Genomic DNA, 8,660 nt, shown 5'->3' on the forward strand with positions numbered 1-8,660 from the left:
ATCGGTATATCACCTGCTCAATTCCGGTGAATGGATGGAGAGTTACAAGCAGTGGATGGAGACCTACGAGCAAAAAAATCATGTGAAAAACATAGTGAAGTTCAGGTACACGCGCCAAGAAGTTCAGGTTCTTCACGCGGTGCATTTTCAAAGAATTTGTTTCGCGATAAAGGCAGAACGCATGATCCCGCCGTTCTCGAAATTACTTGAAAACGGCTAGGAGTCAGAGAAAACCATCAACATGAAGAAGTTTCGCATTTTCCGTAGCTTTTCGGTGGTATATTATTTGCCCCATTCCGATAAAGTTTGTAGAAATTATGACGAAAATACATTTTTTGCCATTTTCGAAACTGACTTAAAACCGTAAAGAATTGGGAGAAACAATACATACCAAAACGTTTTGCATTTGTTCAAGCTTTCCAACGCCATATCATTTGCTGCATTCGGACGCACGGTTAAAAACTTAGCTCGAAAATATGAACTCGGTAGGACTTGGACCATTTTCTAAATTACTCTTAAACCATTAAAAATTACAAAAAAACTTTCAAGATAAAAAAGTAGCGCATTTTCATAAGCTTTCCAACGCCGTATCATATGCCTCCATTGGATTAGCCATTTAGAAATGACATTGAAAAAACGAACTCAGCTGTTTGGTTTACGAAGTTTTATGTTTTTTCAAATTACTCTTTAACCATAGGGAATTGGAGAAAACTTTCAACATGTGGAAGGAGCGGTTTTGCAGAAGCTTTCCAACGCCATATTATATGCCTCATTCCGATAAACGGTTTAGAAATGCGATCGAAAATACGATTCACGTTTTTTGTGTGAAGAAAAAACGGTTTTCAAAACTGCTCTTAAACCGCTTATATTTTTCCAAAAAATTAAGTTGGGTCATGATATTGGTGTCCATAGCTTTCCAACGGTATATCGCAAGCCCCATTTGGGCAATGTTGGCGGAAGTTCAACCTAGTTCACAGGGAAGTTCAACGTACTACTAGTGGGGCAGGTCAGGTTGTGATCAGAATATTATTCTGATCCCGTGATCAGAATAGTCTTTATGTATATATATATCTGTGTGTGTGTGTGATGTATGAGATTGATCATGTTCTTGTAATAGGATTCACGACTTGCATGTCGATGAGTATGATAACAGGCAGGAGCCATAGGAGTTGTCTTAATTTATTGTATGACCTGCGTGTCAATGAAAAAAATGCCATGTGATTACTTTACTTTATTGCTAACCGTTAGCCATAGTAGTAGAAGTAATAGTTGGCGAGACAACTTCATGAAGACACGATGATGGAGATCATGGTGTCATGCCGGTGACGAAGGTGATTATGTCGCGCCTCGAAGATGGAGATCAAAAGGCGCAAGATGATATTGGCCATATCATGTCACTTTATGATTTGCATGTGATGTTTATCATGTTTGCATCTTATTTTCTTAGAACTACGATAGTATAAATAAGATGATCTCTCACCAAATTTCAAGGAAGTGGTTCCCCTAACTATGTACCATTGCAAAGGATCGTTGTTTCGAAGCACCACGTGATGATCGGGTGTGATAGACTCTAATGTTCGCATACAACGGGTGTAAGCCAGGTTTACACATGTGAAACACCTAGGTTGACTTGACGAGCCTAGCATGTACAGACATGGCCTCGGAACACAAGTGACCGAAAGGTCGAACATGAGTCGTATAGTAGATGCGATCAACATGGAGATGTTCACCGTTGATGACTAGTCCGTCTCACGTGATGATTGGACACGGCCTAGTCGATTTGGATCATGTATCACTTAGATGGCTAGAGTGTTGTCTATCTGAGTGGGAGTTCATTGAAAAATTTGATTAGATGAACTTAATTATCATGAACATAGTCTAAATTGTCTTTGCGAATTATGTTGTGGATTAATAGCTCGCGCTTTAGCTCCTTGTTTTAATACGTTCCTAGAGAAAGACTAAGTTGAAATATATTGTAAGCAATTGTGCGGACTAGGGCCGTAGTCTAAGGATTATCCTCACTGCTACACAGAAGGCTTCTATCCTTGATGGACCGCTCGGTGTGCCAACCCCTCTAGCGTCGTATGTGGATGTTGTGAACATCTGGTAGACACGTTCTGATGACTACCTGATAGTTTAGTGCGGCATGCTTTACGGCTTAGAGTCGGGGCTCCAAAAGCGTTTTGAACACCGTAGAACATATGAGATGCTTGAAGAGCTGAAATTGGTATTTCAGGCTCATGCCCATGTTGAGAGGTTGAGACCTCTGACAAGACCTTTGCCTACAAGATGGAGGGGAATAGATCAGCCAGTGAGCATGGGCTCAGAATGTCTGGGTACTTCAATCACTTGAATCAAGTGGGAGTTAATCTTCCAGATAAGAGAGTGATTGACAAAATTTCTCTAGTCGATGTCACCAAGCTACTAGAGTTTCGTGATGAACTATAACATGCAAGGGAAGATAATCCCGGAGTTGTTCGTCATGCTTAAGGCCGTAAAGGTAGAAATCAAGAAGGAGCATCAAGTGTTGATGGTTAACAAGAGCACTGGTTTCAAAGAAGGGCAAGTGCAAGAAGGCAAACTTCTTGAATGGCAAGCCAGTTGCCGCTGTAGTTAAGAAACCCAAGAACCCAAACCCGAGACAAAGTGCTTCTATTAGGGGAACGGTCACTGGTAGCGGAACTGCCTCAAATACTTGGTAGATAAGAAGGGTGTCAACTTCAACAAAAGTATATTTGATATATGTGTGTTATTGATGTGTACCTTACTAGTACTACTAGTAGCACATGGGTATTAGATACCAGTTAAGTTGCTAATATTGGTAACTCGAAACAAAAGCTATGGAATAAATGATGACTAGCTAAGGGCGAGGTGACGATGTGTGTTGGAAGTGTTTCCAAAGATGATATGATCACCATCGCATGCTCCCTCTACATTCGGGATTAGTGTTGAACCCGTATAAATGTGGTTTGCATTGGTGTCTGCGTTGAGCATGAACATGATTAGATCATGTTTATTGCAATACAATTATTCATTTAAGTCAGAGAATAATGGTTATTCTGTTTACATGAATAATACCTTCTATGGTCATGCACCCAATGTGAATGGTTTATTGAATCTAGATTGTAGTGATACACATGTTCATAACATTGATGCCAAAAGATGTAGAGTTGATAATGATAGTACCACTTTCTCTTGGCACTGCCGCTTAGGTCATATTTGTGTAAAACGCATGAAGAACCTCCATGGTAATGGACTTTTGAAGTCACTTGATTTTGAATCACTTGACACATGCGAACCATGCCTCTTAGGCAAGATGACTAAAAACCCCGTTTTCTTTGTAACAATGGAACGAGCAAGTGACTTGTTGCAAATCATACATGCTGATGTGTGCGGTCCGATGAGTCTTGGCGCGCGTGGTGGATATCGTTATTTTCTCACCTTCACCGATGAATTGAGTAGATATGGGTATATTTACTTAATGAAGCATGAGTCTGAAATGTTTGAAAAGTTCAAGCAATTTCATAGTGAAGTTGAGAATCATCATAAGAAGAAGATCAAGTTCCTACGATCTGAGCAAGGGGGTAGTATCTGAGTTATGAGTTTGGCAATCACTAAAGAGAAGGTGGAATCGTTTCATAGTTGACGCCACCTGGAACACCATAGTGTAATGGTGTGTACAAACGTTGTAATCGAACCTTATTGGATATGGTGTGACCTATGATGTCTCTTACCGATCTACCGCTATCATTTTGGGGTTATGCATTAGAGACAATTACATTCACTTTAAATAGGGCACTATCTAAGTCCGTGGAGATGACACCGTATGAGCTATGGTTTGGCAAGAAACCTAAGTTGTTGTTTCTTAAGATTTGGGGCTACGATACTTATGTCGATAGGCTTCGGCCGGAAAAGCTCGAACCTAAAATGGAAAATTGTGTCCTCATAGAATACCCAAACAAGACGATTGGGTATTCCTTCTATCTCATATCTGAGGGAAAAGTGTTTGTCGCTAGGAACAGGTCCTTTCTCGAGAAAGAGTTTCTCTCGAAAGAATTGAGTGGGAGGAAGATAGAACTTGATGAGGTTGTTGAACCTTCACTTCAACCAGATAGTAGCATAGCACAGAAAGATGATCCTGTGGCAACTACGTCAGTTGAAGAGAAAGGTAATGATGATGATCATTAAGCTTCAGATCAAATTAATATCAAACCTCGTAGGTCGACAAGGGTGTGTACAACTTCTCAGTGGTAACCCTGTCTTAAAGGTCATGTTGTTGGACAACGATGAACCTATGAGCTGTGAAGAAGCGATGGTGGGCCCGTATTCCAACAAATGGCTGGAAGCCATGAAATTCGAGATAGGATCCATGTATGAGAACAAAGTATGGACTTTGATGGACTTGCTCGATGATCGGCAAGACATTGAGAATAAATGGATCTTTAAGAAGAAGACATACATTGATGGTATTGTCACCATTTATGGAGCTCGACTTGTCTCAAGAAAATTTCTGACAAGTTCAAGGAGTTGTCTGTGATGAGACTTTTCTCAATCATAGTGATGCTACAGTCTGTTAAAATTATGTTAGCAGTTGCTGCATTTTCATTTACGAAATCTAGCAGATGGATGTCAAAAACAAAGTTTCCTTGACGGTTTCCGTGAGGAAAGGCTGTATGTGATACAACCAGAAGGTTTTGTTGATCCTAAGGATGCTAAAAGGTATGCAAACTCGAGCGATCCTTCTATGGACTAGAGAAAGCATCTCGGAGTTGGAACATACGCTTTGATGAGGCGATCAAAGCATTTGGGTTTATTCAAAGTTTGCAAGAAACTTATATTTGCAAGAAAGTGAGTGGGAGCACTACAACATTTCTGATAGGTATATATGGATTACATATTGTTGATCGTAAATGATGTATAATTTCTAGAAAGCATAAAGGGTTGTTTGAATGGAGTTTTTCAAAGGAAGACATGTGTAAAACTGCTTACATGTTGGGCATCAAGATATATAGATATAGATCAAGACGCCTGATAAGACTTTCACAAAGCACGTACCTTGAAATGATCTTGAAGGAGTTCAAGATGGATCAGTCAAAGAAGGAGTTCTTGCCTGAGTTGTGAGGTCTGATGTTAAGACTTGAATCTCGACCACGGCAAAAGAAAGAGAAAGGACAAAAGTCGTCCCCTATGCCTTAGCCATAGGCTCTATACGATATGCCATGCTGTGTACCGCGATGTGCCTTGCCATGCATCTGGCAAGGGGGTATAAGAGTGATCCCGGAGTGTATCATTGGACAACAGTCAAAAATGTCCTTAGGAATAAGGAAATATTTCTCGATTATGGAGGTGATGAAGAGTTTTGCGTAAAGGGTTACGTCGATGCAAGCTTTAAACACCTATCCGGTTGACTCTGAGTACAAACCGGATACGTATAGTAGAGCAACCATTTGGAATAGTTCCAAGTGGAGCATAGTAGCAATATCTACAATATGAAATAGAGATTTGCGAAGAACACACGGATCTGAATGTTGCAGACCAATTGACTAAAACCTCTCTCGTAGGCATAACATGATCAAACCCTAGAACTCATTGAGTCTTAATCACATGGTGATGTGAACTAGATTATTGACTCTAGTAAACTCTTGGGTGTTAATTACATGGCGATGTGAACTAGATTATTGACTCTAGTAAACTCTTTGGGTGTTAGTCACATGGAGATGTGAACTATGAGTGTTGATCACATAGCAATGTGAACTAGATTATTGACTCTAGTGCAAGTGGGAGACTGTTGGAAATATGCCCTAGATGCAATAATAAAATGGTTATTATTATATTTCCTTGTTCACGATAATTGTCTATTGTTCATGCTATAATTGTATTAACCGGAAATCGTAATACATGTGTGAATACATAGACCACAACATGTCCCTAGTCAGCCTCTAGTTGACTAGCTCGTTGATCAATAGATGGTTATGGTTTCCTGACCATGGAACTTGGATGTCGTTGATAACGGGATCACATCATTAGGAGAATGATGTGATGGACAAGACCCATTCCTAAGCATAGCACAAGATCGTGTAGTTCGTTTGCTAGAGCTTTTCTAATGTCAAGTATCATTTCCTTTAACCATGAGATTGTGGAACTCCCGGATACCGTAGGAATGCTCTGGGTGTAACAAACGTCACAACGTAACTGGGTGGCTATAAAGGTGCACTACATGTATCTCCGAAAGTGTCTGTTGGGTTGGCACGAATCAAGACTGGGATGTGTCACTCCGTATGACGAAGAGGTATCTCTGGGCCCACTCGGTAATGCATCATCATAATGAGCTCAATGTGACTAAGGAGTTATCCACATGATCATGCATTATGGAACGAGTAAAGAGACTTGCCAGTAATGAGATTGAACGAGGTATGGGGATACGGGCGATCGAATCGCGGGCAAGTAACATACCGATAGGCAAAGGGAATTGCATACGGGATTGATTGAATCCTTGACATTCTGGTTCATCCGATGGATCATCATGGAACATGTAGGAGCCAACATGGGTATCCAAATCCCGCTGGTGGTTATTGGTCGGAGAGATGTCTCGTTCATGTCTGCATGGTTCCCGAACCCATAGGGTCTACACACTTAAGGTTCGGTGACGCTATAGTTGTTATGAGATCCCGGATGTGACGAGGAGTTCCGGAATGGTCCGGAGGTGAAGATCGATATATTGGACGAATGGTATTGGAGTCCGGAATTGTTCCGGGGATACTGGGTGACGACCAGCGTGTCCGAAAGGGGTTTCGGAGGCCCCGGAAAACGTTGGGGGGACTTATGGGCCAAGGGGAGGGGCACATCAGCCCACTAAGGGGCTGAGCGCCCCTCCCACCCCATCTCACGTAACCTGGAGAGGTGGGGGCACCTCCCCTAGGGCATCCACCCTTCCTGGCTTGGGGGGCAAGTTTCCTAGGGGTGGGGGCACCCAAACCCATCTAGGGTTTCCCCTGTGGCCGCCGCCCCTCCCCTAGGGAACCCCAGGGCGCCTCCTCCTCCCCCTTCCCCCTATATGTAGTGAGGGAGAGAGAGGGCAACCGTAACCCTTCCCCTGGCGCAGCCCCTCCCCCTCTCCTACACCTCCTCCTCCTCCTCCTCCGTAGGGCTTGGCGAAGCCCTGCCGGAGAACCACGAGCTCCATCACCACCACGTCATCATGCTGTCGGAGTTCTCCCTCAACTTCTCCTCTCCCCTTGCTGGATCAAGAAGGAGGAGACGTCCCCGAGCTGTACGTGTGTTGAATGCGGAGGCGCCGTTGTTCGACGCTTAGATCGGAATCGGCCGCGATCTGAATCGCTGCGTGTACAACTCCACCAACCACGTTCTTGTAACGCTTCCGCTTAGCGATCTTCAAGGGTATGAAGATGCACTACCTCTCTCTCGTTGCTAGTATCTCCTAGATTGATCTTGGTGACACGTAGGAATTTTTTTGAATTATTTCTACGTTCCCCAACGCCTTCATCTTCTTGTGGAAAGATCAGCGGCAGAATAGCAAGCGCGGTTGTGTGTTATGTTCTCCTCCTCGGGATAACTCGTAGGAACCTCCGGAGCTTGACTACGAGCCACCCCGTTGGACACTCCCTATTTCACGCAATTCGCTTGCACGTTAATGGGGGGCTCCAGAGCATCGCACCTTAGCGGCTCCTACTGGCTCTCAAGCCCTCGCTCCCTGGCCTTGATCACGGCATCGCGACCTAGCATACTAGCGGAGGCCAAGTCTTGCTCGAGGGCCATGACCCGAGGACGTAGAGCATCTAGATGAGCAAGAAAAAGGGGGGACCGGCGTGAGCCCTACCTAGAAGCCCCACCACCAGGGCACGGTTAGGCGTCCCGCAAGGGAATCACTGTGAGCTCTCCAAGATAAGCCACCCCATACATATCGGCGTGAACCTCATGACCTAGTATTATGTTCCTATGACTATGAGATTATGCAACTCCCATTTATCGGAGGAACACTTTGTGTGCTACCAAACGTCACAATGTAACTGGGTGATTATAAAGGTACTCTACAGGTGTCTCCGAAGGTACTTGTTGGGTTGGCGTATTTCGAGATTAGGATTTGTCACTCTGATTTTTGAAGAGGTATCTCTGGGCCCTCTCGGTAATGCACGTCACTCAAGCCTTGCAAGCAGTGCAACTAATAAGTTAGTTGTGGGATGATGTATTACAGAACGAGTAAAGAGACTTGCCGGTAACGAGATTGAACTAGGTATTGAGATACCGACGATCGAATCTCGGGCAAGTAACATACCGATGACAAAGGGAACAACGTATGTTGTTATGCGGTCTGACCGATAAAGCTCTTCGTAGAATATGTAGGAGCCAATATGAGCATCCAGGTTCCGCTATTGGTTATTGACCGGAGACGTGTCTCGGTCATGTCTACATAGTTCTCGAACCCGTAGGGTCCGCACGCTTAAAGTTCGGTGACGATCGTAATTAGGGTTTTTGTGTTTTGATGTACCGAAGGTTGTTCGGAGTCCCGGATATGATCACGGACATGACGAGGAGTCTTGAAATGGTCGAGACATAAAGATTGATATATTGGAAGCCTATATTTGGATATCGGAAACGTTCCGGGTGAAATCGGGATTTTACCGGAGCACCGGGGGGTTACC

Source organism: Triticum dicoccoides, chromosome 5A, assembly GCF_002162155.2.
Source record: "Triticum dicoccoides isolate Atlit2015 ecotype Zavitan chromosome 5A, WEW_v2.0, whole genome shotgun sequence".
NCBI classification, from domain to species: domain Eukaryota; kingdom Viridiplantae; phylum Streptophyta; class Magnoliopsida; order Poales; family Poaceae; genus Triticum; species Triticum dicoccoides.